This window comes from Heteronotia binoei, chromosome 21, assembly GCF_032191835.1.
Source record: "Heteronotia binoei isolate CCM8104 ecotype False Entrance Well chromosome 21, APGP_CSIRO_Hbin_v1, whole genome shotgun sequence".
Classification (NCBI taxonomy): Eukaryota; Metazoa; Chordata; class Lepidosauria; order Squamata; family Gekkonidae; genus Heteronotia; species Heteronotia binoei.
Window position 1 is genome coordinate 136,839,724 of NC_083243.1, and position 27,574 is coordinate 136,867,297.

Sequence of the window (27,574 nt, forward strand, 5' to 3'; positions counted from 1 at the left end):
AGTAATTAACCAGTATACAATTAATTAGTCATAAACTCAAAAACAGAAGCAGTAACACATAGCAGAGAGAGGGTGGGTCTGCTAGGGGGGATACAGTTGTAACACATTGTCCAAACAGTAGCTCAGATGTCCAGTAATAAAGTGCTCTTCATAGTGCCCAGTCTCTCGACTCTGTGAGAATGTCTGCATCCCCTTTTCACAGGCAGAGGATCTCCATTACTCAGTATCTAAACACACTTCACTCTCCCACATGAGGTCAATCACAAACCTTGCTCTTCCTCCAGGCTTGGTCTCCAAGCAACTTGGAGCCAGTTGCATCTAGTTCGCAGAAAAGGCTGGATAGTTAAAGCCACAGTCACAAGCAAAGTCTGAGTGGGGGGTGGGGGTGGGAAAGGAGTTGCTGGGATTCAAACCTCCATCCATAATACACACTCCCAAGGGAGCAGCCACAGAGGATTAGTTGATCAGGGAGAAAAGAAGACTGGACCACACCACCGCGCAAAACACAGCACTTTTAGCCACGTTTCAAACGCACCCAGGATTTCCACTCGGCAGACAATATGCCGAGCGTTCTCTGGTGTTACACAGCTTAGAGAGGAAACCGAAACAAACTACTGGGGAAGATCATCAAGCACAGCTGATAGAGTCAGAGAGACCCTTGCTGTTTCCTGCTGCCCACAGCCCTCTTAGCTTCCAGTATCAGCAGCTCTCTCTATGGCCATAACAGTCAGCTCACTCACCATCTGGTCCTCTGCATCAGCCAGCAGCCCATTTTAGTTTCAATTGTCACTCTGTAGTTTTAGATTTTATATATTTTAAATTGGTCTTTTGTTGTTTTTACTGTTGATTGTTTTTATGATGTAACTTGCCCTGAGACTGTCCTATGGGAAGGGTGAGCTAAAAATCAAATCAATAAATAATAATAAATTGTTCTGCAAAGGCTTCCTTGGTGGTCTCTCATCCAAGTACTGACCTAGCTTAGCTTCCAAGAACTTACGAGATCAGTCTATACTACACCATTCTACATCCCCTGCTGCAGATAGGTTATTGTTTATATTTGTGTTTTACTCCCTGTAGTACAGGTTAAAAAAGACCAAGAGTCGAGTAGCACTTTAAAAGGGTATGAGCTCGTTCTAGCTGTATCTGAAGAAGTGAGCAGTGACTCATATAAGCTCATACCCTGCCACAAATTTTATTAGTCTTTAAGATGCTACTGGACTTTTGCTCTTTTCTACTGCACAGACAGACTAACACAGCCACCCACCTTCATCTAATACAGGTTGTAATATAATGGTTATATTTTGAACAATCTCAATGGCTTGTTCTAGCAATGTGGGTAAAAGCTTACGTAATATGGGGGGGGCAGGAAATTAGTATTAGATGGCTACAAAGATGGGATCTGATATGTATTAATGACAATTTCAAAAAACCTTTGTCATTTCAGAATCATTACTGTTTTTGGAATGGTCAAATTAAAAAAAAAAAACACTTCATAGCAATAAAACATTCTGCATGCAATTTTGTAAAAGGAGGGGTTCATTTTTGCCATGTAATCCCCCATCCAACTTTGTATTAGCACTGTTTTAATTGTTGATCTAATGTAATTTAATTTCTATTCTTAAATGTATATGACTTGAAACCTTTGCAATAAATTGAATCTCTTTTCATAATGCATAATTGCTTTGTTTGGAACAAGTCCTGCTTTCTTACAAATCTGTGTCATGGTCCCTGTTTTCAGAGAACAAATTTTAATTAAAGTATTATTTTATTAAGATATTTATTAAGATATTATTATTGTATTAATAATCACATTGAGCAATTACTCTTGAGCTGCATATGTGGAAATAGTTACCCATCACTATCAAGCCCTGTTCCCATGTTACAGTGAATGTACATACAGCCTGCATTAGGCTTACCAGTTGCCTGCCCTTGGAGGTGTACCTCCCACTCACTGCAGTCATTATGCTCTATATGCTCACCTAATGGAATAGTCTTTCCCCTCTCACATTGTGTTTTTTTGTTTTACACAGAGAGACTGATTAAACTATTTGAACAGTCTCTTCCAGAGCCTCTCCTTTTTCCAAAGCCACACCACACTGGGAATGAAACAGACTCCCCTTTTCCAGGGCCGGATCTACATTTTTTTTTTTTGGGGGGGGGGGCAAAAGTAAAAAAATGGTGCCCCTTATATTTTTCCTTCATTTATATAAGGCAGTTTCATGTTTGTGTTCATGTGAAGCGTTGATTATGGCTGGCTGCCAGGTGGGGCCAGCCTTGATGAAGTCTATATTGCTTCTGCTGAACTGTCTGGAATGGCTAAAGCAGTACAGAAATGTAAAGCAGACCCTCACACAGGGAATAGCAGAAAAATAAAGTCGAGATTACTGAAGAGACCAGTGAGATAGCCCTATGCAGCACAATGAATAAGGCTGGGAGACAAGGGGAAAAGGAAGGAATTAGGAACATGGGTAATGAAAGTTAAAAGAGGCAAAGAGACTGTAGTGAGCAGGGGAAGCATTTGGACAGAGTTAGAAGTAATTCATCCTGTTTTAGTCCAAGTCTGGAGTGGATTTTAGTTTCTAGAACAAATTCTACAGTCCAGTTCAAACACACAGCATGAATCCCAGCTTTATTCTCTCTGGATATGTTCCAATGCCTCAATGGCCTATGGTATCTGAAATCATCATCTCCCCCACCTCTAGCACAGAATGTGGCCACTCCTGAGTCCATTCCGAAAAGTATCCATGTCAAAAGATGGATTTCTAGTTTGAGTTCCAGTTAGATCAGAATCCTCATACATCCCTGAATAAGGGATCAGCTGGAGACATGAAAGGTTTGAGGAAGTCCAGAAAGACTCTACTGGAAGAAAAATCCAAAACTGTTGGTATAGCTATCTTAACCAGAATTCAGAGGCAAAGGTGTACAGATTGTAAATTGGTTCAAAGAGTCTGGCTTCCCTAACCCTAAGAAAAGTTTTCCACCACTTCAGTAAGGAAGCAAGCCTTGTCATCTCATTGCATAAACTTCAACAGCTTTCAAAAATGCTATCCTGGTTCTTCCAGTACATGCACATTCCTTAACAGGCCACAAACAACTTCTGTTTCCAATGAACTGTTTTACCAAATTCTACCTCTCTGTCCAGCAAACAAGTCTTACTCACAGAAACAAACAGGACTCTTTCTGGCTGAATTGACTGACCAAACAGAGCCACCACTTTGTTAACTACAAGGACAATTACAGCTGAGCAGAATGGACTTGTGCTGAAAGCACTCACTTTAGGAAATGGCTGGCACAGTGTAAACACATGACAATATTTTATGGACTTTTTCTAGAGTGATGGAATTTTTTTTTAAATCTTATTTTATTTTATTGCTTTAAAGTCACAGCCAACTTATGGTGGTGCTGTAGGGTTTTCAAGGCAACAGATATTCAGAAGTGGTTTGCTATTGCCTGCCTCTGTGTAGCAACCCTGCTGTTCCTAGGTGGTATCCCATCCATGTACTATATCCAGGTCCTAATCTGCTTAGCTCCTGAGATCTGATGAGAATGGGCTAGCCAGGTGAGGGGTGGGGGGGAGAGAAACAAGAAATAAAAGAGTTCAGATCAACAAAGACTACAGGAAAACTGCTGGGATATAATTTGTATTTCATCAATGAGATGCCAAACAGAACAGCCCAAAGCTGAGAAATCCCTTCCCACAGCAACCAGCCCAGAAACCTTAATTTTGCACTGTAATATCAGGGAAAAGCAGCCACAAACAGTAGCACAAAGCCAACTGATGTTATTACAAAGAAGTTTTCAGCAGCCTGAAATAAAACTTTGTTGGTCTTAATGGTACCCAAGTGGGGGGGGGGGGCAGCCGGTGGAGCAAAGGGAACTTTTTAAAAAATCATCTGCTACTGAGAGAGAGAGAGAGAGAGAGAGAGAGAGAGAGAGAGAGAGAGAGAACCTGCAAACAAGTCTTACAGAAACAATCAAGACTCTTTTTTGCTGAACTGACTGGAGGCTCTGAAGCAGCCATCCCAGAGAATCACTGCACACAAAACCTGGAGGGAAACTTTGCTGGTCTTTCTGCTGACTCTTTCCCTTCCCCCCTCCATAAAGAAGGGGAGAAGAGACAGCCCAGGGAACAAAGGGAAGTTGTTATTCCCCCCCCCCTCTCACATTTGCACTTGATAGAAAGAGCAAAGGTAGTCAAAAGAGCAAAGGGAACTTTTAAAAAAATCTGTCCTCTGCTATTGACAGAGGCAGCCTGCAAGTTTCCGAGGGGGGTGGGGAAGCAAGCTCCCAATGCAGGCAGCTTTGCAATGATTTTGCCGACCCAATGCAGTGTGCCTCTGCCATACCCCAGCATAGCTCCACAGCTTCTGTGAGGCAGGCTGCTTGTGTTCCCTGTCAGTGGTGAGAAAATGGCAGCAAGGCAGCCAAATGAGAAGGGAACTGGGTATGGAGGAGAGGAGCAGTTTAACAAAGACAGGAAAACTGGGGAAAGTTGGCAAAGATGAGTGGGTAATTAGATGGAGACTCCCATTCACATCAAGGAAAGGGGATAGATTTTCTAGCAAGAGAAGAAAATTCCCTAACCAGTCAAACAAGCACCGATTTCGCACACAGCTTACCTCGCAGTCACAATCCTGTTCCCTCCACAGCGTCTGCCGGATTTCCCACCATCTGCGCCAGAGTTACAGGAAGTGCCGCGGCTTTTGCGTAGCAAACATAAACTGGGTTTTAGCGGTTTACATTTGCTACGCAAAAGCTGCGGCACTTCCTGTAACTTCGGCGCAGATGGTGGGAAATCCGACCAGATGCTGCGGAGGGAACAGGATTGTGACTGCGAGGTAAGCTGTGTGCGAAAATGGTCAAGGAGGTAGCTCTGAAGAGTGCAGATATTCCTGGTCTGATGTGGTTAGAAACTGCCTGTAGAAACCTTAAGAGTCAGTTAAAAACTCAAGATGAGTACTGGTGTTTCAAGAAAGGGGGTGGGGGTACTGGAAACAGTGAACTAGCCTTCTGGAAACCAAAAGGGTAAGAGAATACTCAAAGAAAGTTTGCTGGAGTGTTTAGAAAATATTGGAACAAAAGTCTGTCAACATAAAGATTTTAAATGACTCTGAATAACTTAAGAAACTTCCATTAGCCTGAAATATAAGAACTGAAGTCTGTTCATGTACTGATTTTAGAGTTATCTATATTGAGTTACCTCAGAAATTTTACCACCAATTTCCCCTCTATGTTGTATAAAATTAATTTTACATAAGTAACAGAGGCTCCCATTTTCCCCCTCAGGTTTCTGGGCTGATCAAACAGACAAAATATTAGACCGTGATGAGGAGCTCGTCGTGTAGAATTAGCTATCTTCTCTGTTTGCAATGAAACATTGGCCCATTGAGTAGCATCCAAAAATTTGAACGGACCCACAGGCCATATTTTCTCATGAGTAGAATGTACACATAACCAACAATCAGTTTTTTGAGTAACATCAAGCAATATATTTGTAAGTTTTAAAAATTCATTCTTGTTAGTATTCACTTCCTTCCCCCGTCTCGGATCTATGTCTTCTACCCCAATTGTCACTCCTAACACTACAATCATAAAGATATTCCAGATTCTCCACGCCATGGTCTGACACATTGAGCAGGGATCCACAAAGGTCCTTTTTCTAGTGCTACTGCAGCGTATCCTCTTCCCCAGGTGATTAGAAGGACAGGTCCTTTCCACTCGGGATCAGGAAGCTTTTGATAGGCAACAAGCGGTCGAGGCAGTTGTTCCTCCGACCTGAAATGAAGCTCAACAGGTGTGTGAGACCTATTATGGAGAGTAAACAAAAAAATTAAAGTATAAAGTACTCTAGCCACGACAGTAGGGACATCTGCTGTTGGAACCCCTTTCCCCTCTGTCTGGCGATGCAACAAGGATTTAAAGGTCAAGTGAGCTCTTTCCACAATGGCTTGACCTGTTGAATTAAAAGGAATACCATGAGTTAGTTTTATTCCCCACAATTGACAAAAATCTGCAAATGCCACAGAGCCATAAGCAGGCCCGTTGTCCGTCTTTAAGCATTCTGGCCTTCCCATGACTGCAAAAGTTCGAATACAATGTTGAATGACATGACGTGACGTTTCTCCTTTCATGGGGGTGGCCCAGATAAAACCTGATGATGTGTCTACTGTCAGATGTAACTTGTTGAGAGGGGCTAACGCTGGCACGAGTCACATCCATTTGCCAAACCTGGTTGGCCTGAGTTCCTCGAGGATTTACTGCATCAAAAGGAAAATTAATCGGGGTTTTACAACAAGATGGACATGCAAACACTATGTTCCTGGCTTGTGACATTGGAATAGCAATGTAAGGTCTTTGCTGATTGATGAAACGTAGCATGTGACTCAATAGGATCATTAAACAAGGGAAACACTGTTGTCCGAAGGGCTTGATCCGCTTTCTCATTTCCTTCAGCCAACATTCCTGGCAACCCTGAATGAGAGAGAACATGTGTGACAAAACAAAAGGCTCGTCTTTCCTGCAATAAAGATTGTAGCTGTAAAAACATCTCATACAACTCTCTGTCCATTGATGGAGATATATAGGACAAAGGCAAATGAATCATAAGTCTATAAACATATTGGGTGTCAACTACAATATTAATTTCTTCAACTTTGAATAGCCGAAATGCCAAAATTACAGCAGCCAATTCTGACCGCTGAGCCGATGACTGGGGGTTAGTAAATCTCACTTCCCAGACCCCATCCGGCATCTGCCAGGTGACCACTCCTCGAGTTGGGGATCCATCTGTGAAAAGGGTTAAAGCATCCTGCAAAGGGTGCAAAGAAAGGCAAGTTGTTAATTTATAAGGCATCTGGGAAAGCAATAACAAGTGTTTATCTTTGGGGGGGCTATAAAGGGTTGTTCCCAAAAAACCCGCGAAGGCTATCTGGAATTCTGACATCGTCTGCAACAAACGATATATCTCATCCTGTGAAAAGGGGAAATAAACAGAGTTATCTTTTCCTGATAGCTGGATAGCACGATTCCTGGCCTTTGAAAACAAATCTGAAACAGCTGTCACCCAGGGATACAAATTTTTTGAAGGGGTATGTGGTAGATGGATCCATTCTACAATAGCAATTTTTTCCTTTGTTTCAGGGGCATATAACACTGCCATAGGAAATTGAAAGGTAGACAAAATAACATAAGACAATTGTAAATCCTCGACTGGCAGTCGATCCACTGCCCGCAAACAAAATCTTTGTGAAACTAGCTCAAATGCAGCTCTCATCTCTGGTGTAACCTCAATCTTTTCTGCCGGAGATGAATGTCCAGCGAGTGCTGAAAACAATGGAGACAATTCAGTGGTCGTCAAGGCTAAAAATGGCCTGGCCCAATTGATATTGCCCAAAATACCTTGCAATTGGACTAAAGTCAATGTCTTGGGAAGCTGCAATTGTGGAAGCACCGGAATCGAAGATGTTACTGAGAGTTTATGTCCCAAATACGCATAAGGGCTTTGATGTTGAATTTTTTCCGGTGCAATCACTAGGCCATACTCTTGCAACACTTGCACCAAGAAATTCACATGTTGCTTTGTAATACTAGATCCGGCCAGCAAGATGTCATCCATATAATGATATACAATCAAACCCAGAAAAGCTGCCCTAAACGGTTGAAGTGCCGCATCCACAAACATTTGACATAATGTAGGTGAATTTGCCATTCCTTGGGGCAACACACACCATTCATAACGCTGTGTTGGTCTATCATTATTCAAAACTGGCACAGTAAATGCAAATTTTTCTCGGTCCGATGGTGCCAACAGGATATTAAAAAAACAATCCTTCAGATCAATCACCAATTCATGGTCTTTCGGAATCATGTTTGGATTAGGCATCCCGCATTGTAAAGGACCCATAATTTGCGTACAATCATTAATTTTTCTCAAATCCATTTAACAATCTCCACTTTCCTGATTTCTTTTTCACAACAAAAATAGGGGTGTTTCAGGGACTAGTACTAGGACGGACATGCCCAAGTTGAATCTGCTCCTGTATAAGGGCCTCCTTATACAGAGCTTTTCTAATGGAAGCAGCCACTGGTCTACCCATACTGGGGCTACTGGCTTCCATTGTATAGGCAGGGTGTGTAATGGCGCTGCCGGGGAGGCCCTCAGGATAAATTTGTCGTAATTACAGTTCCTAGTTGTGCCATTAAGTCCCGCCCCCACAATGTCACTGGCGTTTTCACAATGAGAGGACGTAGTGTTATAGTTTTTCCCTCAAATTGAAAAATAATGGGATGAGTACTTTGTTCGGCCACCGTGAAGCCTCCTACGCTGTAAACATTCACTGCGGGGCTTTTTGGTCAAGATTTTGGCCAGTCCCGTTCCGCTATCACAGTCACATCAGCCCCTGAATCCAACATCCCTCGAATATTCTTACCGGCCATGGTGACCAGGAGGTATGGGTGATTGGTAGATAACCGAATAGTAGCCATAGCTGCCATAGGAGGTAATGAGGCGGGTTCTGTAACTTCGGCAGTTGGCATTAGAAGGACCGAAGCCACCCTCAAACCTTCCGGCACCACGGCCTCTGCCATAGCCCACACGTGCAGCGTAACATAGGGCAAACTATATGGGTTAAGAACCCCTGGCACCACCCTCCAATTAGGGGACAATAAAACAGGCAGAACAAGTCCCAAAAATCCGGGCGGAATTGCAGCAGACAACACCGCTGAAACTGGGACTGTGGCCCCTGCTTGCAAAGTCATTGATTGACTAAGAATCATGGTTATTGCATAAACTTCCCCTGGTGTAGACGGTGGAGGAAGCAAGGGGTTGTTTTCACGTAGTAGCGTCCCCCCCCCCCCCGTTTATTTGGCTTGGGCCTGGGGGCGGCCCATCATCTCGTTTCCCTGCTGCTGCTCTCCACCTTGTTCCCCGGAAGTTTGCTGTTGGTCTGGGTGGGATCTACACTGATTTGCCCAATGGTAGCCTTTGTGTCAGAGAGGACACTTTTTCGAAGCCCTATTCTGCCCTCTAGGGGCGGATCGGCACTGAGCCCGGAAATGGCCTTCCTTGCCACACCCGAAGCAGCGCTTTCCGCTTGCTGGGTTTGATGATCCTTGGGCAGTTTGAACGGCAGCCACCAGGAGGCGCGCTGCATGCAATTGAGATCCCACATTTTGGCACACTCGGAGCATAGACTGAATGTCAGTGTCTTGATTGTTATAGACGGGTGTCAGGGCTGCTTTACAATTCTCATTAGCATTTTCAAAAGCCAGCTGCTTAAGCAAGAGTCTTCTAGCTCTGGCACTATCAATTTGGCGCTCAACTGCTCTCATTTGCCGATTAACAAATTCAGTATATTGTTCCGTGGCTCCCTGGCTGATATTAGCAGAACTGGACAAAGTATTGTCTCCAGCTTCCGGGATCTTTTTCCATGCTTTAATGACTAGCACGGCTATTTGGGAGAGTGCCCTATCTGTTAACATCACCTGTTGTACAGCGGTGGTATAATTTCCTTCTCCAATCAACATATCTTGGGTAATGTTAACAACAGGATTCGCAGCGGCATTAAGGGCTACCTGCTCATTGGCCAACTGTCGCCATTCCTCCAAACAGAGCAGACCTTGCGCCGGCGGCAATAGAGAGCGCAAAAGCATTTTCCAATCGGTTGGGGGGAGACGCTGGAGGGACAGGCTTTCTAATATAGCCCTAGTGTAGGGCGCCTGAATCCCATTGTCCTGAACTGACCACTGTAATTCCTTCAGGGTCTGGAGTGGTAGCGGATCGTATCTATTAGGAGCGGCTGGGGCTCCTTCCCCACCCACGACTCCTCAAATAATCGGGAAAGCAGCCTGGGTTTGGCCTACGTCTCCGTCCTCCAGCACCGCAGCTTGAAGGGCTGCAGCTAACTGTGCTGACCTCTGCATCATCGGGGCAAGGACTATGTTGTCAGGTTCTTCATCATCCATATCCGCTCCGTCAGGTGGCTTGTATGGATGCTGTCAAGGCTCAACATAATTGGGAGGCAGTATGTGGGCTACTGCAGGTGCCGGTGGCAGTGGCTGCGGCAATGGGGCAGTAAGCACATTTTCAACCTCCATTTATTGGCGGAATAGAATATTTGTAGGCGTAAGCCCTTTTAGGCAAGCATGGACCTTACACCATGTAAACAGAACTCTCACCGTTACTCGTGGGTGGTCCTGAAACGCCATACCAATTTTGCACCAGTCCTCCAATTTAAAGGTGCCACTTTCAGGGACCCATGGGCAAATGTCATCAATAGCTTTAACGAGGTTCACAACCTCCTCCTTGGTGACCGAATGTCCTTCTTTAGAAAGCAAGTAATGAAGATCTTGAGTGAATTCTGCTTGAGCAGCAGATGATGAAGAGCCCATTTTCTCTACAGTGTTCTAACTTGACAAGTCACACTTACCCGGGATCCGAAGATGAATGGCGCCTGCAGCCCTTGCCGGGCGTGGGGAGGTGACGACCTGAAGCAAAAACCGGCTTATCTTTGCCTCACACGGGGCACCAAATGTCAGAGTCCAGCTCTAACACTTGTGGTGTGAGAAAGGAAACACACGGAGACGTCTGATAAGGTACAAAGCGTGCACTACTTGGTTGCACAGGATCAGTCCGCCTCAGCCTCGTCGGCACCTCCTTTTATTGACTATATGACATCACATTACACCACCAGCAGCAGCCTATGAAGCATCGAGTATAATCTGCTGAACAACAAGGGGCACATGCGCACACACACAAGCATTATATACCTTTCCACACGGCACTACAAAACTTCTTTGCACACCACACTCCTTTGCCCACTGCACACTTGCCATCTCTGCACTCAGCCCTCTAGGGCCTTGCACACTACACTCCCACAAACACCCCCCATAGAACTCAGCCAGGAGCACTTGTGTGCTTGTTTGCTTTTGCACATGCACAGTGAGATTTAGGAAAAAACCAACCCAGTCAAGGGTCCATGGTTGCAGCACATATTTGATGTGGATGACCATGGGCCCATGGCACTATGATGGTGGCTTAGGGGTCACTGATCAACAGAAACTGTCCCAAACTTAAGCAGCTTATTTAAAGTTGAGTTACAGCCGTGGCAACCTGTCCGTCTGACCACACCCATAGATAGGATGTTTTGGAGGACATTAATTCATAGGATTGCCATAAATCAGAAGCAACTTGATGGCACTTAACAGCACACACAATACTGTAATGTCTTGTCCTGGGACCTCAAGTATGATAAATGGTTGATTATTTCAATTATCTATTTTTGCTGTATCTAGTGTAACATTGCTCAATGTAGGCTAAATGAGCAGTATCGTTAAATGTATTGTCGCTCCCATTTTTGTAATGTATTGTCCCTCCCAGTTTTCCATATTCAAAAGTGTTCTAATTCAGCTTCTTAGCAGGAGCAATTTCACTTTCCAGTTCTAGTTCCAATACAGTTTAGCTCTTCCTAGCAGCCAGTTCAGTTCAGTTCAATGCTGGTTAAAATAAAGTTTTCTGCCTTCTGTGTGGCCTCATATTAATTATATTTAACCACTATGATATCTGAAGGCCCAACTGCATGCAACAATATAACCCCATGATCAGACTCCCCAATGCACTTTTTGGCCCTAAGAAGCAACTGTGGATTGACTAATATAGATCAGGACCACACTACTGAGAAAGGGAAATTAACCCAGCACAGCATCCCAAGTCGACATCCCAAGCTTAAACCTATTATATTGCCAACTGCAGTGCTTCTAAATGCCATCAATGAGAGCAGCAGAAGGAGAGCAGGAATTAGCTAGCAATTCAATCCTCCATTGTGTCTGGATGGATCCAGCTCCACTGAGACTCTCTTCCATATGTAATATTTGTATTGATTTTTTAATATTAATTTGTATGCTTTCTTATTCCTTGTCAGTTTGGGAACCAATTTTGACTGAAATATTAGAAAAAAAAAATAAACTTGCTTCATATCAAATTACATTAAAATGAGGCTCTGAATAGCTGTCTGCAATGAACCACAGAATACACAGAAGATAGGATTGCACAGTAAGTGAAATTATTCACATAATGGAAAATAATTTATCCTACAGCTTTCCTATGCATCTTTACAGGTAGTTCATTTTATTTATTTCTGTAGATAAGATATATTCTTTGACACCAGCAATGCTAAGTCCTTTAAGACCTTTAAGAGCTCATAAAGCAGGTTAAACTATAGATGCCAGTACTGATCAGTTCAAGTGTGGTGCTGAGACATCACATTAATTAGAATTTTCGCCACTCATTAATTATCTTTCAGGTCTATCTTTTGTGCAGCAGAAAAAGCCAAACAATTGGTACTGACAGCTAGTACACAAAAAATTCATTCAGTGTGATTCATTGAATGATATTAACATCATTTAGCATATTGAATGACACAATAATTCTGAACACCATCAACAGTTGGTCAAATAGACCTTCTATATGAGTTGGCAGATTGCTAGCATTGGCTTTGATCCTACAAAAATGTCTGCTGACAGAAGGATTTCCATCACCACAGTATGATATCCACTCCTCCCGTTCCCATTGCAGCCCCAAACACCTCCTGCTGCTAGAGGTATGCCCCCCTTCCAGGAACAGCAAAATGGGAGACTTGGAAGTCTGCAGGGGAATCTACAAAAATTGTCCTCTTTTGTCCACAGAAATATTATGAGCGATCCAACCCAGGAAGTTCGAGAAACTATGCAGAAGGCTAGCAAGCCAGTAAACTTCTGAGTCAAGAACTGTGACTGATGAAACCATATAAGAAATGTTTTCCAGAATCATTGCAAGAGTTCATTCCTATATAATATCTTAAAATGTTCAAGATCTTTATGTTTCCATTCATGAGTGGCTCTTCAAGTGCTTAATGGCAATATGGGTAATTACTGAGCTGCTCAAACATTTTGATGAATTCATAATTTATATGAAACCAAGCCACAAAAGAGTTTATATGATGTGGTCTTTACTACCTGATGTGCCTGGTCTCCAAGTGCCTAGCATGGTATAAATTGTGCCATCAAGCTGCAATGAAATTAGGGTGACACTTCAGGGGGTTTTCAAAGCAAAAGATGAACAGAAGCGGCTTTTTGTTGGCTTGCTCAGTATAGCAACCATCAACTTCCTAGCTAATCTCCCATCCAAATACTAACCAAGGGTAATCCTGCTTAGTTTTCAAGCTCTGGCAATGTCAGGCTAGCCTGAGCTATTCAGACTGCTAGAATGATAAAAATAGTCATGAAATAATATGTCATCTTTTGTTAAAAAGAGCTGTGTTTTCTTTTATATTTGCTTGTGTTTTGATTGGACAAGATATGATGGCCTTTTCTTTTTCTGATTTTCAGTAATATTAAAAGAAAAGCCAGACAGGCTTCATAGTAATGTTCCTCAAGGAATACAAGTTGTTCTATTCTATTGACATGCACAATCTCTAGACCTGCCATACTCCATACTCAAGAAGATATTTGGTGTTCATCATTTGAGGTGGACAAGTCAAAACTCTTCTGGTCTTCTGAGAATCTGTGGAATACATTACATATTCTCTTTAAAAATTGCATGTTTGCTTTGTTAAGCAGAGCTGGCTGTTCACTTGCAAAAGGGAGAGACCACTTTAGAAGTAAAGTCCATGTGAGGCTCATTGCTTTAGAAAGGAAATTGATGTCATTTTGTGTTAAAGAAATCCATACTGTTACAGGAAAGGATTTTAGCTACTTGGCTAAGCCTTAGATAGAGATTCTGAGAACATTTATTGCCCTCATGGAGGTTAGAAAGAGAAAAGCACAAAGACAGGAAGAGGAAGCCTGATGGAAGGAAGTCCCCCAAATATTAGCATTCTGGGTAAACAAAAAGACAGAGAAAGACCTGTCCACTAGAATTACTAATTTCCAGGTGGGAGCCTTGAGTTCTCCTGGAATCACAACTATTTCCAGAAGACAGTTTCCCTGGAGAAATAGAAGCTTTGGAGAATGGAATCTATGACCTCATATCACTGCTGAGCTTGCCCTCCACATACTCTTTCACCATCCCAGGGCACTACCCCCAGATTTTCAGGAACTGCTAGAACTTGCAACTCTATGTCTACCTTACTAGCTTGACTGCCCCCTTTGAAATACTGGTGTGCTTGTTGAAAAGAGACATAACACAGTCTTTCACTTCCCTGGTTCAGAATCAGCTGTTAGTAAAATGCTGTGTCAACATCAGTCCAATTTTTTTGCTCCAGCAGATCAAATTCTTTTTCAGATAGTCAGCATATTTTCCATCCCATGCTTGCCAAAAGTGAACTGCAGTGTCAGTCTTCCTCCACAGGAAAATAAACAGTTTACTCTTCGAAGACCAACATGCTCTGGGAGAATTCTTTCCTCACATTCAAGTAAACAGTCCATTCCTTCCCTCCCCTCATTTCTCATCTAGTTCCAGACCTGTCGTTTCTCTTTTCAACAGACAGATTAATTGCATTATAGATATATCTAAAACAAATACAACAGAGGGACTCAATAATGTTTTAATATATCTATTCTACAAAATGCCTGGTCTACTGATGTGCATGAACCATACTCAGCTTCCAGCCACATCATTCAAGGCTCAGACTGGAGATATGTAAAACAAGTACTACCCTCTCACTGTGAGCCCTGTGTAAAGCAAGGAAAGATGACACTTTGGTGATGCCCAACTCCAAAGATAAAAACAATTCTTCCCTATGGTTTTACATATTTGAATGCCGCTGAATTCCACAAGATGGTTTCCCAAGAGCTAGGCATGCTCCCAGAGAGATTCTTTGCATTTGTTCTGAAAAAAAGGAGTGAAACTACTGCAGAGTCAAAATTCTGACTATTCCAAATGTCAAAGCAATTGCAACAAAATATTATTTGCAGTTTCAAAAGCTCTTGACAAGTGTATAAGGCAGCAAGAGTACCCTTGCCCACTTTTTGATGGTAGATCATCTAGCAGGGTGACTACAGCTGTCTCAGTTGCAGAACTGGAAGCCAAATTGAAAAAGTATGAGGGAAAAGATTTCACTCATGAACATCTGGAGTTTTTATTGCCCCCACAAATGGAAGGAAGAGATGGACACAAAGGTTTGGGTAACTAAGGGTGACTCTCTTTATTATTAAATTAACAATAAGGGACATAACAGGCAGCACGGCAGGGCCAGGTGATGAAATACCCCTCCTCTGCCACATGATGGGCAAGCCACCCTGCCCCTAAGTATAGCCAAAATGCATGGCCCATACCCGGTTGGCCTAGCAAAGGTTATGCTCTGGAGTTCCAGCCCCCATCTGCACGGATGAAGGGCAGATCAATCCATGCAAACCCGAGGCAGTCCGCTTCATCACTCAACTAGTCCGCAGGGGCCAGGAATGATTTAGCTAGACCCTGTGCCCCAAAACTGGGATGCTATTGGTGCTCACCGAGCTGCATAATGGAAGTTAGGCAAAAAACCCAGCCAATGTGAAAGTGACCAGCCTACTTAAACCAGCCACACACTAGCCAGTTCCACAATCCCTTCTACAAGCAGTGTGAGGTAGGCGAAAAACACCACTTCCAACAGCCAAACAGGAAGAGATGAAAAAAATCCTACCAGGTCCCCTATAAATTAAGAGCAACCAGCTATCACCCACACTGCCTCAAGGGCGGGAGGATGGGCTGAGCATGAGGCAAAGACTGGGAGGCAGAAGCAGAGACAGCCGTTAATGCCCTGCCCGCTCCTCCTCCTTATGAAGGGGCAAAACAGCCCCCAAAGACAAGGCTGTGCAGCCTGCCTCCGGATGGGAGCCTCCGGTTGCTCACCAAGCTGCATAATGGAAATTATGCAAAAAACCCAGCCACCACGAGGCCAAGCCTCTGCTTAGGCAGCTGCGCCCACTAAATGCCTAGCACTTCCTGAAGCCCAAGTTTTAAGTCATCCAAAAAAGCATTATTTCCTTATCGGAAAGATGGACACCATCAATCCTGTATAAATCTGTGCAAACAGCATGGATCCCAGAATGATGGAGAAAGTGGCCCAACCCCCCCCCCCCCGGGCTTTTTTAATTTCTAAATTGGCTTTGTGGCGAGCTCTCTCAATTGCCCGTGGATCCCATGCTCCATGCCATACCTGGTGCGGGATCATGGCCGACCACACAATCAAAACCTGAGGCCAACGACTCCTAATGACTTGAAAGTCATCCTTGGCCTGCAGCACAAGGGCTTTACCCTTGAGCAATCCTAGATCATTTCCTCCCAAATGTATCACCACAACATGTGGTGGCAAAACATAAACGTTTTCAAAAAGCAAGGGCAACAGGCCTGACCAATGAAGACCCCGCTGTCCATGCCACTCTATGGTAGCCCACTTGCTGAGCCCCAGCTGTGACCCGGCCATTGTCCTCCTGGCCCTATGGGCAGCCCAGAACATGAAGCTGTGCCCGCATATGAGGATGCGTCATCTCTCCCCATGGACAACAGCACCTGAGGAAAGAAGAAAACAGTGAATAACCACACCATCAATAACCTGATGCCAGTTACTGCAGCGCCAGAGGGAGGACATAGCCTTTATAGGCCGAGGAATGCCATCTACCAAGCTTCTGAATGGACGGAGGGGAGAACATCAGAGCGGGTGCCATAGAAGCCGCCCCTATGCAGAAAGAATCTGTCCCAAACTTAACCCCCAAGGCTGGCGAGAGCTTTGACAGTCAGAGACCAAAACTGACGCTTCATCAGGGGACTACCATGCCCATGCCAGAACAACAGACCAGCCCCAGAAACATGGGCAGCTAGACAGCGCGTTAAAGCTGCTACAGACCAAGTTCCCCCTCGAAACAGGTGCCCAAACTAATAGTGTTCCCCTGCTGTAACTGGTCAGTCTTAAAACTACGCACTGTGATATATGTCGCTCCATCAGCAATGTGAATGTCTCGGGCCAATAAGGCCCTTCCAGAAACATCCCCTTTGGACTGAGCTACCAGCTCACTCACCCGGAGAGCCCCAAAAAATGCCACCAGGGAGGCAGCATGAAAGAGAAGTGCTTCATACTTCGACCGACACACTTGGCCCCAGACTGACCGTAAACCCCTAAGAATTACGGGTGAAATTGGCTGCCTTGCATCTGACCTAACCCCAGCCTCTCTGGCCCTCCCTTCGAGCATCTTCTGAATGCGGAAATCACTAGTTAGTTCCTGTAACCCCATGGCTTTACTGGCAAAAGCCAAAGCAGACAACCAGCCCCAAATGGATTGAACTGCCACCCCATTATCCACCCCAGGCACATGCCTGGCAAAAAATAAAATATTCTGCCGCAGGCATTGCCGTGTGAAAGCCCGAACTAACCTCATAATTTAGAAGTGAGGTGATTTAGAAGTGAGGTAATTGATGACATGCACCACAGCTAAACTGTCACTCCAAAAGTGGACTGTGTGGTCTGCCAACTCATTTCCCCACAACCAAATGGCCACTAATATCGGGAAGAACTCTAAGGTCAAGTCCCTGGTCCACCTGGCATCTACCCATTCCATAGGCCAGTCCTCCGCGCACCAGTGTCTGCAAAAATAGATGCCAAATCCCAAGGACCCTGCAGCATCGGATGTAATTTGAAGCTTAGTTTCCAACCTCAAATCCTTCCTCCAAAAGGAGACACCATTAAATGAGGTCAAAAACTCCTGCCACAAGAAGAGATCCTCCTGTATGCATCCGGAAATCCTAATTCTGAGATGCGGCTGGCGTAGACCAGCCATTGCATCACACACTTCCACCAGGAGAGGTGATGCTCCATTCAGCTCAACAGGGCCGGACCTGCTCTCAAGAGAAGACAAGAGGTTAAGAATCTCTGCTTGCAACCGTTTCCTATCAGCAGCCTTGACAGCTTTGGATGAAATGCCTTTCTTACCCGCAACCTCTGTGATATGGGGCTTGCCTCAAGAACCCTCCAAAGCATCCAACCTAGCTAATACAGACTGCTCAAAGGAGTCGTCCTCGTCTTCAGACGACATAGGCTGATGCACCGGGTGCTTATAAGAAACTGGCAGGCGAGGCTAGGATTTTGGTGCAGGGCTCTTGCCCTTTGATTTTCCTTGCCCCTTAGGCATGGCTAGCGAGCCCAATATCTAGCCTGCAAAAAACGGGGGTGCGGGGGTGGGTCTAAGCAGAGACTAACAAAAAATGGCCACTGCCCTGCCTAGCAACAGAAAAGTAATAAGCCTTGCCCAGCAACAGGGAAGTAATAAGCAGGGAAAATGGCCACCACCTCGCCCAGCCACAGTGCAGATCACCCCAACGATAGGATGGGGGGAATGAAGTGGACCCCAAAGCTAGACCCCCCTAAACGGCCCACCCAGCAACAGTTCAGAGCACCTCAACAATCAGGATGGGGGGACTGAAGAGGGCCCCAAAGCTAGACCCAATATTCCCAGCTACAGAGGGGGAACCCCCGGAAAACCCCCCGGGAAAAGGCAGAGAAAAAATGCTGTCTGAGCTAAAAAAAACCCAGCCAGCAGCAAACCGCCACATCAAAAAGCTCTTCCACTGCCTCCACGCAGCTGAAAACCAGGTGTTCGCCATCCCTCAACGCTCAAAAGTGACTGCGGCCGCCAGGAAACTGCCGCCACTGAGCTACAGCCCCTTCCTCTGAAGCTCAGCTGAGGGATTGCCACCGCCGCTCACTGCGGCACAAAAACCAATGCACCAAAAGGCCCCATGCCAGGCAGAACAGGAGGAGCTTGTCCAAGCTCTCTGCTCCCCTAGTACGAGGAGAAGACTGGGAGGCAAAAGCGGAGACAGTAATTAAGGCATGCCTGCTCCGCCCTCACCTCCCATAATGCCCTGCCTGCTCATCCTCCTTACGAAGAGGCAAAATGGCCCCCGGAGATAAGGCTGTGCAGCCTGCCTCCAGTTGGGAGCCACATTATATTCAAATAAACAGATGGGCTTGCCCTATCCTTGCTTCATCCTTACTTACTCTGAAGGCCCATCCTTCCCTCTGCCTCATAGTGCCTGATCATCCATATGCCCCCATCTAATTTCTCTTCAGGCTCCAAAATTCTCTTTAGTTCCTTCCTCATATGTTTTACAGTGTGACACATTGAACTGTATATTTGCCCTGCTTTCTTCCATATCCTTAAAATTATCTGTGTGGATGGCTAAAACAGAATTTCATTGATGTGAAGTTGTTCATGTGTTAGCAGTTCCCTATGCAGCTCTAACAATTTTAATTATGCTGACAGAAACTGCTGAAGAACACAAGCCAAAATGGGAGCTGCTCATAACAATGTTTTCATAAGTAAAATTGTATGCATATGGTTCTGTTTCAAGTAGCCACTCAAGTGCAGTAGATGGATTAAATCTCAGTTGCTGGAACCATTGCTAGAAAGGCATGTGAAATCTATGAAGTAAGGACTTTGGATAAGAGAAATCTTAACAGTATATATGCTGACGAAGTCATAATTTGATATAATAGCCAAGGGAAGGGAGTTTTTGGAGTCATAAGGGACTTTGAAAGCTTTGGGACAGTAATTCATGACAATCAAAATGCTGAATTTAAGGGATTAGAAAAGGAACACAATAGAATGGCATTTATCACAGCACCATCATCAATATAGCTAATTTTAAACTTGGCCAAATCTGGATATTTTACAAGATTAGAACCATGGACAGACAAAACAGACCTTTCTGCCTTAGATTTGCAGAAAAGTCTGAAAAAACAAACATTGGAGGGTTAACCCCCCTCAATATGATAGAAGCACTTTACAAAATGAATGCCTTCAGTAGCTGTTGCTAGGCAACTGTAACAGTATTGCCAGTGTTCAAGCCTGGGTATCTGCCAGCAAAAGGCAGAGGGAGGGGCATGGTCTTTCTAGGGCTGTTTTGGCCTTTACGGGAGGATTCATTGGGGCCAGGTCTGACAACCCCCACTAAGCAATTCAATACCAAATAACTTGCATGACTCACTCAGGATTGGCTGCTTTTTACTGTTCAACAACAGCCACCCCACAAAAGTCAGCAGAGTGTAGTACTTACAGTTTCAGACTAGAATCTGGAAGCTTTAGGCTTGAATAACTACTCTGTCATGGAAGCTCACTGAGTAACTTTGGGGCAGTAACACTTTCACCATCTAGCTTACCTCGCAAGGTTGTTAGGAGAATAGAATTGAGAGGAGGAGGATGCCAGCTGCTTTGAGTCCCCATTGTGGAAAATGTGTATGCAGGAATAGATAGATAGATAGATAGATAGATAGATAGATAGATAGATAGATAGATAGATAGATAGATAGATAGATAGATAGATAGATAGATAGATAGATAGATAGATAGATAGATAGATAGATAGATAGATAGATAGATGATGTATGCAGCTTGGCTGTAGCTATCCTGGGTAGAAGCTGACAGAGGCTGAGAATGAATGAAAACTTAAGATTTTGGTGGGGAAAGAAAAGGTAGGTAGGCTGGCGGGTGGGTGGGAAGGAGAGAAGAAGCCAGGAAAAGGGAAGAGTCTATTGGGGACATTAAGGGAAGGGAAAGGGGAAAGAGTGGGAGAAGTGAGATACCCCCTGCAAGACCTTGCAGGTTTTTTTCTTGTATTACACTATGAGGTATACTTATTTAAGATATTGTTTTCAGTTCTAGTCCCTTCCATTTAAAATAGGATATTATAAAAGTGGAACCCAGTTAAACTTTCTAACAAGCAATTACAGCTTGCATTCTGCAAGAATAGATGCAGTCCCCTGCCAAAAAAGGGTAATGTTTGTCACCTTAGAACTGTATTAAGTTCATGGTTGGCTTGATATGTTCTTCAGTATTAGCTACTGCCATAAGATTTTCAAGAGGAGATGAAGAAGTATCCACTTGTTTCCCTCTCCTTCCAAAAGAAGGGTGCCATTTATTCCTAATATCAATTCTTTATAGATTGAAAAAATGACAGCATTTTAGAATTAACTAAATAATCTATCTAATTAATTCATAAATGTTAATTCTAATTTTTAGAATACATAGTATCAATACCTTAACCATCTCCACTGTCTCCCAGCACCATGAAGTAATATTGAAACAAAAAGTTTCTCTGAATACATTTAAGAAATTTACTTCACAGATCAAAATTAATATATTTGTCCATAAACTCAATCAAGTACCACAAGAAGTGCTTTCACAGCCTCTTTGCCAACAGCAGGAAATGTTGCTGTTCCACACTCACCTCAAATGAGCAGAACAAGGGTTTGTACTTGGTATATCAAAACAAATAAATACAAGAAAAATACTTATTGGTATTTTTCAGGTATTTATTCAGCTGGATACGAATTTTATAATCTGATTTAGCTACCACAGGCTCTTTAATGCCTTCTGAGTTCACCCTCTGAGTCATGCTGCCACCACAGCACTATAATTATAACTAGGGATGGGCACGAACCTAAAAAGGCCAGTTTGGCTTGGGGTAGCCATGAACTGAAACCTGAATCAAACCAAACAGGCCTCACACAAATCCAGGGCTTTTGTGAGCAAGAATGCACAAGAACACAGTTCCGGCTGGCTTGGCCAGGGCTCTGGCTTAAAAAAAGTCTCCAGCAGAGAGAAGGCAATAGGCAGCCATATGCTTTCAGACTGCATTTTCCATCCTCTCTGCTGTCTCCAGCTTCCAACGGGCTTGCAAAGAGAGCAAGAGATGCAGAGCCGCCCACAAATGCCCCTTCCTGGGACAAGCTGGGCCTGCTGCTGCCCACACTGCCAAATATGGCTCTCTCCCTCTGCGGCCATGTTTGGGGGGGAAAGGGAAACAAGGTCTCTCATTGGACTGTGTGAGAACACACATCCATGAAATGCAGCTGATGGCACTGTACTGTTCTGTGTAAATATGCAGAAAATAACCTACTGAATGGGTGATGTCACTTCCAGTGATGACAAGTAGTGTGGCTTAATACGTAAATGAGTTCCTGATGTTTCCAAAAGAACTCCTCTCGCTGTAGAAAGATGCACATTTGAACACAGAAGTCGCATTAAAAATTCTTTATCAGACACACCATTAGTTAGCCAATTTTTTTTTTTAGAAAAAAAGCATCTCTATGACAGTTTCAAATTTGTTGTCCTTTATAAATATACACCACGTGGCTCTTCTGAGGATGTGTGCACCATTCTACTGCGAGAGGAGTGCTTTTGGATTCATAAATTAAACTCTGTAGCGTCTTATGGGTTGAATAACTGCCTGGATTTATCATTTGTGTAAACTATTGCTTATGTTAAAAATGGCTGCATTTAATATGTTGAAACTTAAAATTGGATTTATCATGTTTGGTGTTGACATTGCTTATGTTAAGAATGTACTTGGCTGTAGTTTGATTGAAATGTTGAAATTTAAAACTAGATCATGTGCTACCTGTAAGTATGTGTTGTCTCTTTAAGAAGGATTGATTGTACAGCAGGTGTTACTGATTATAGCCATAAAGGTTTACTGCAGTTGTGGGTTTTTTTGCCTTAATCCTTTTTGAGTTTAATGCCATTTTGAAATCTTACTGGAGACTTTCTGTCCCATTTGTCCATTGGGAATTGTAAATTTAAAGGGTTGGGGGGGGGCACTATACTAAGTATCCTTACTAAGTTAGGTAGTTTTAAATGCCACATTTTTTAGTGATTTCTGGTTATGTTCTACAGCTATGTGCAGTCATTGGATGCACTGAAAAAGAATCTTGTGGGTTTTGCAACTTTTTGCAACTTATTGATGCATCAGAAACACTTTGATATTTTTTCTGAGCCTTGTAAGTATACATCAAGGTGTTTTTGGCTATAATCATGTATCCCTGTGTTGTATGAAATTTACAGTTTTGATCCTATACCACAGAGATGGCCAACGGTAGCTCTCCAGATGTTTTTTGCCAATGGCTGGGGCTGATGGGAGTTGTAGGCAAAAAACATCTGGAGAGCTAACATTGCCACCCCTGCTATACCACTCTGCTGTTTGGTTTAAATGGCTGGCCCTGAACAGCCAAACCAGCTAAAAGTGCAGTAAATGTTTGGAGAAGACACCTTCCCCAAACAGCAGTTCCCAAGCTCCAAACTGGCCCAAGTTTGGCCTGAATTTTGGCTCAGACAGTTCGTACCCATCCCTAAGTTATAATTGATCAAGTACTATTGGTGCTTCAACTAATACCAGCTGCTGACGCTTTAAGATCTTTTAAATTAGCATACTCGGACTGCTAGGAAAAACGGTAACCAAGGGTCCGCCAATGCGGTCTAAAGATCTATACCGCATCACAACTGTATTACTGGATTGGTTTTAAGTTAATATTTTAATGTTTTATTGCTCTATATTGTAATTTTAAGGTTTTACTTGTTATTGTATGATTGTAGAATGTTGTTAGCCGCCCTGAGCCTGCCGTGGTGGGGGAGGGCGGGATATAAATGAAATAAATAAATAAATAAATAAAGATCTGTTTGCGGAATCTCAATAATCTCTTTATAGTGGAGAAATTATCTGAAGAGCAAGAATGAGGTGAATATCTTAAATTAAATCCCTCTTGGTTTTCTTCAAGGTAATCCTGTGGGAGGATCATCAAAAATGCAACAGCGGGGGGTGGGGCAGACAAATCTGGAACTAAAGATACCCTGAAGCAATTTGCCCTGAACCCTGCTACTGAGCTTTTCATTTTGACTGATTAAAATCTAAGCTGAATTTTAACACACACATATGAAAGATACACATCCATGCAGGACTAGATTTGTTCCACTGTGGTAAACTAAACTGAACAAAGCTCTATCAGAATCATAGGATACTGATGAAAGTAGGGACAAGCCAGGATATTTATTCTAGTTCGTGGAGATGATAGTAAGAGGATATATCCTAAAAGCACAAACAAATACATTCAATTTTTAAACCTGAAATTATACACAAATGAATCTGACACAGCTGATAAGGACTATTCTTTGGGGGATTTGCAGAGAAATTTATTACAAACACCCATGCAGGTAAATGAGATAGAAAATATAATTACAAAGAGTGACTCTTGACAGGTGTCACCAATAGAAGTAACTAAATATGGCTTGATTTTATATTTCAGCAGTGATTGGCCATGCTTAGATGCATTTTAGAATAATGATTAAAGCCAGGTTCCGGCATAATAGGAATAAAATCTCACGCATCCAAAAAACATTTTTCCTTCATAAATGAATCTAATAAGCAAGATTTTTATACACAGGAGCGATAAAATGTTTTGACAATTGATTGGATAGCTGAGGTTAATTTTGAACTCAGATTTTAATTAACAGCTGTTTTTTTATACAAACACCTGCTCCAAGTGATGCTTTCAGAACGTTCTGTTGACATGGATTTTAAGAATGAGAAGAGAAGAAATGAGATTGGATTTATACCCCACCCTTCACTTGGAGTCTCAGAGCAGTTTACAATCTCCTTTCCCTTCCTCTCCCCACAATAGACACCCTGTGAGGTAGGTGGGGCTGAGAGAGCTCTTAAGAGAAAAGCTCTGCTGAGAATTTTTGGCTGATCCAAGGACACACTAGCAACTGCATGTGGATCAGTGGGGAATCAAACCCAGTTCACCCATATTAGAGCCCATGCACTTAACCACTACACCAAACTGGCTCTCTGTTTGAAAGCAACTATTGCTTTCAAATAGTAGAGGTACCACATCTTGGGGTGGTGGTGTTGTAAAGAAAGATACTGACTACGCTTTTAAAGTCTTTTTAATCATTTCCCTTATTTATCATACATTTGAACTAGTGATAGGTGAACTCCCCTCAGTTCAATTAAGAATCAACTTTGTCAAAGATTTCAGGTTTTCACGGCTGGTAACATCATTGGGGTTTGTAGAATCTTTCGGGCTCAAGTGCCGTGTTCTACTGGAGAAAGTTTTTCTTCCAGACGTTTTGTTCTCGGCTGCGGAGAACATCCTCAGTGGCGTTGCAACCGGAGCAGGCGCTCTGACCTTCTTGGCTGCTGTGCATTGAGTGAGGCCAGCTGGCCTCACTCAATGCACAGCAACCAAGAAGGTCAGAGCGCCTGCTCCGTCTGCAACGCCACTGAGGATGTTCTCCGCAGCCGAGAACAAAACGTCTGGAAGAAAAACTTTCTCCAGTAGAACACGGCACTTGAGCCCGAAAGATTCTACAAATCAACTTTGTATTTATGAGTTTCCTTCAATAACTCTTGAGAAAATGCTCACTTTCTTTTGAAGTGTTTATCACAGCTCACAATGTACTCATTATATTGCCTTTGGATTGTCTTTCAAAATTTCAGCTAATCTTTATGGTTCTGTATCATGAGCTAGGTACACTTTTATTCTGAACCCAGTAATTAAACTTTGGTTATGTAAGTAACATTAACTAGTACTGGACTCTCTAAGAATACAATAGTATAATTAAAAAATGAGAAGGACTTCTATCTCATTTACTCACCATTTTAACAGTGCAAGATTTTATTTCTTTACCTTATTTCTTTGCTATAAAACAGAAAATTTTGTATCAAATGGAAGATTTTTTCCTCATTGGCCTAATAAAATACATTTATTCATTTGCTGTATGAATGTATAAATGTGGTCATTAAGAGTTCTTATAAAATCAGATATTTGAATGTAGATTGCATACAGAGGGTTTGATCCTATGAACTATGAGTTGAAGTACTTGCAGAGGTGAATCTTCCCTGCCTTCCCCTTCCCGCAGCAGTTCCTAAGACTGCCTTCCAAGCCAGTGCTGATGAGGGACACACATGGACCACATGTCATTTCCTATCAGGAGGCTGCAGTAAATAAAGAGAACAGGGCAAAAATCACCTCTCCTTCTTGCACTTGAGGAAAAGAGTGCAGTATTGCACATGCTCAGAAAACAAGTGTACCCTGAACACATCTGTGTAAATGTGGTCTTTTTTGAGTTGGTTCTATCAACAGCTACACTAAATACCTCAATGGAAGGGAGGACTACAATGCATTTAATAACTGTTGGTTTTTAGGTCCACTCTGTATATGATTAGTTTACTCTTCAGAAAATTTACCCTTCAGAAAATGCAACAGTAGGCAGAGGGAAGGATTAAACAAAAGTTGGTTTATTAAAACAAACTGGGGGAACAGGATTAATATGTACACAGGTGTTTGGGCTTTAGCAGATGGAAACAGACATTTAAAACAGCACCCAGAACCCTTCTGAGATGACTGACTTCACATGATACAGTTTTTCCCTGAAAGTTGCTTTGCTTTCCCTAAAGGTTTCAAGTATCTTTCTGGTTTAACTTTTGACAACTGGACTATATTTCTAGCTAATGTTTCCACTTCACAACTTCACACAAACTTGAGTATGCTATGCTTTGTCCCTATGAGTGAAAGACCAAGGTCTCTGCACTAGACCTTCTCCTGGTGGCATGATCATTAGTATCTGCCCATTCAGATTAGTAACCTGAGTGTTTGGCTTCTTTTGAGGACCTTGCACTATTGCCTCAAAATCCCTTTTCCAAAGCCTGATCAGTCTCCCCCCCCGCCACCCCAGACACTAAGCTTTATAAAGGGACTGTTTCCCCCCTCAAGATGTTTGATTGACAAAGACAGAGATCATTCTTCACTTCTGAGAGCAGTCTGTCACTAGAGTCTCTAAGTTTTAAAACCCCACTGCATGGGCTCTGCATTAGGCTCTGCCTTGAGTCTTTTGTCACACTCTCAAGAGCATCTCCAAAAGACCTCTGCTCTCTTCTCCAGTCAGTCTTCAATCCTCTCCTCAGCTCCATAATTGATTTTTTTCAACTGCCTAACTGCCACTCTCCTTTGACAGTTTGAAGCAGTGCACTAATGAAAGTGACTTCTATCAGCTGTCACTCAATGGTCCTTAGCATGCATATAGCTGCTGTTCATCACACCCCTGTTCTGGTCAAAGTTAACCAAGCTACCCAAGGGTCAGGCACCACCAGACGTCCACAGGAAGTGGGATTCAACCATTGGGAAAGGGGGAGAAGGGATAATAGTAGAGATGATCCTTAAGGTATGATGGTCCCAGACCATATAGAGTTTTAAAGGTTAAAACCAGCTTTTTGAATTTGACTTAGAAACCAACTGGATGGCAGTGTAGCTGCTTCAAAATAGGCTGAATATTTGCAGAGAACAACATATCAGCCAACAGTCTGGCAGCCACCTTCTGCACAATCTGAAGTTCCTGAAACATCTTCAGGGGCAGCCCTGCATAGAGTGAATTGCATGAGTCCAATCTGCAGGTGACTGTTTTATGAATCACTGTGGCCAGGTCTGACTGGAACAAATAAGGGGATAGCAATCCAGAGACTGTCTGGTCTATCTTTTGTATCCAATAGTCACCCTCTGACTGCATCCTTGGAGGAACAAGGCAAATCAAGAAAAGGCAGTGTCATGCACTCCCAGTGAGGCTAGGCCACTTACTAGTTGAATTATCAACTGTGTCAAACACTGCTGATAGATCTAATAATATCAGCAGTGCTGAATGACCCCTGACAAGTTCAAGCTGGAAGACATCTATGAGGGCTACAAGGACTGTCTCGGTCCCAAAACCAGGTTTGAAAACAGACCAGAATGCTTCAAGTTCCAACATTTCATCCAGGAAAACCTGGAGATGTTCAGCATCCACTCTCAATTACCTT